General features: G+C 34.1%; 1 protein-coding gene across 1 annotated transcript in view; it reads left to right on the forward strand.

Moving 5' to 3' along the window:
• The window catches only part of LOC106883815 (uncharacterized), a 1,102,017-nt gene that overhangs the window by 70,623 nt on the left and 1,028,708 nt on the right, over positions 1-2,686 (forward strand). The window lies entirely within an intron of this gene.

The following is a 2,686-nucleotide window of genomic DNA, read 5'->3' on the forward strand; positions in this document are numbered from 1 at the left end:
TGTGTGTGTGTGTGTGTGTGTGTGTGTGTGTGTATGCCTTATTATATAGGCCTTGGCTTTGTTATCTCATTTTGTTGAATATATAATGATAGTAATAATAATGATGATGATGATGATGATGATGATGATAATAAGAGTTGTTTGTTCGCAATTTTTTTTTATTAATGCTCGTTAGTGACTCCCAGCTTGCGTCTTGAGTTAAACTCAACTCGTCTTGTCAGTTTATAAGATTATTGTAGAAATTGTACACTGACTTCCTAAACAGTAAAAGCGAAAATTATAAACATTGAGGGTGGCTTGTTTGAAATTTTACAACCGAAAGGTAGAAATATATACGTCCCTAAAGTGACTGAGGGCATTAGTAAAAAATAGTATTGCTAGAAATAAGAGTTAAAACAACACATAACCATAAGAAGCGCTTATCTTAATGACTGAGAAGAGAGGCCCGCTCCCTCAGGGCCTACGCAGAGCCAGATCACAGTGATTTTGCATTTATATAAGTGTTTGTCAGTGACTCTCACCTAGCACCTTGGGTTAAACACAACTCGCCTTGTCAGTTTATAAGATTGTCGTAGAAATCATACGCTAATTTCCTAAACGGTACGATTTCTACGATAATCTTATAAACAAGGTGAGTTGAGTTTAGCCCAAGGTGTTACGTGAGATTCACTGAGGAGCATTAATATAAATGCGAATCCACTATGCCTAGGCGCTGAGAGAGCTTGCCTTCTTTGTCAGTCATTCAGATAAGTGCTTATTGTGGGTATGAATTGATTTAGCTCTTATTTCTAGCAATGCTGGTGCTGACTAGTGCACTCAGTCATTTTGGAGATGTATACACACACACACACACACACACACACACACACACACACACACACACACACACACGTATATATATATATATATAGCAAAGTAAAGTTGTAAGATATCACACGAGTAGAAATATATATGAAAGAAGGTTTGAAAATGCAATTTTAAAGATGTTTCTTCACTTTACCGGTTTCACTTTTTTAGAAAAAGATTGTCAAAAGTAAAATATAAAGCTTTATATAAGCTTTGTAGTGTTAAGTACAGGTTGTCACAAAAGTATTAAAATACATATATAAAAATACATATATATATTCTTTGATAATAATAGAAAATGTTTAAAAACAGTTTAAGTATTAAAATACATATATACATTCTTTGATAATAATAAGAAGAATATGTTTAAAATATAAAGCTTTGTATAAGCTTTGTAGTGTTAAGGACTGGTTGTCACAAAAATATTAAAATACAAATATACATTCTCTGATAACAATAAGAAAATGTTAAAAACAGTTTAAGTATTAAAATACATATATTTAAGAATTTACAAAATATTGGACAGGAACTGACCCATTTTTTTGACATGTTTTCTCTCTTGTGTGTAGCTAGGGTCAGTTTCTCTCCAATATTTTGTAAATTCTTAAATATATGTATTTTAATACTGAAACTGTTTTTAACATTTTCTTATGAAAGTATATTTGAATTTTAATATTTTTGTGACAACCAGTCCTTAACACTACAAAGCTTATACAAGCTTTATATGTCCACAGCTTTAAAAGCATTTATGTGGGGCATGGTACATTCGTCCCAGACAATTAAGTGACATCTTTGTATTAGTTCCGCCATTCCAGAATGTTTAAATATATTACAAACTGGATCTTCTCCGTTAGATAAATCTAAAGGGTACCTGAATGTCGAATGGGCAGTCCGACCTCCGGGTAGTAATGGTGCTGCAATCCCAGAAGTAGCAGTAGATAAAGCTATTTTATATACTTGACGAACTGTATCCAAGAGGAGTTTAACTACCAATGTTTTCCCAGTATCTCCTGCAGCATCTAAGAAATAAAGTCCTCCTATGTTATTGTTAATACTTTCTATGAGAGTTAAACATGTACGACGTTGATCAGATAGAAACTTGGGAAGATTATCGTATATGTACATGGTCAGTTCCTCCATATCATAGGAAATTTCTTTCATTATTTCAGTGGCCAGACTCTGCCTGTCTCAAGGAAGTTTGTGTATTTATATCTGAACCGACAAGTTAGAAAAATAGCTATATTATATCGAACAATAGCTTTACCGAATCTATGTGACTGCACGATGGCATTGAAAAGGCTACAGGTGAAGTGGAACACCCATTTGTCATTGTTCCTTTTGACGTGTGTATAGGCCGTATGCCCAGGGAGAATTGATTCAGTTTCGTCTTTTTACGGGTGTGTCGATGCTTTTCGTTTCTCTATCAAGTTCTCTGTGTGTGTGTCGTGCATCCCTCTTCGCTGTCGAATTCTCTCTGCCTATCTTAAAGTAGTTTGTATATTTATATCTAAACCGACAAGATAAAAAAACTAGCTATATCATATAGAGACAAAAGCTTTGCCGAATCCAGGTGACTGTGCTATGCCACTGAAAAGACCACATGTGGAGTGAAATACCCATTTGTCACGGTTTCTATTGACGTTCGAATAGGCCGTATCCCCAAGGAGAACTGAAAGATTCAATTTCGAAAACTGAACCAGGAGGAGACTGCTCCTACGGATTTGCTGTGGTTACAGTCATTTTGACAGACAAACAAACAAATAAACAAACAGACACAGAAATTCAATTTTATATATATAGATGTACTCATATGTTATATATATATATATATATATATATA

The sequence above is a fragment of the Octopus bimaculoides genome, chromosome 10 (genome assembly GCF_001194135.2).
Source record: "Octopus bimaculoides isolate UCB-OBI-ISO-001 chromosome 10, ASM119413v2, whole genome shotgun sequence".
In the NCBI taxonomy this organism is placed as follows: Eukaryota; Metazoa; Mollusca; class Cephalopoda; order Octopoda; family Octopodidae; genus Octopus; species Octopus bimaculoides.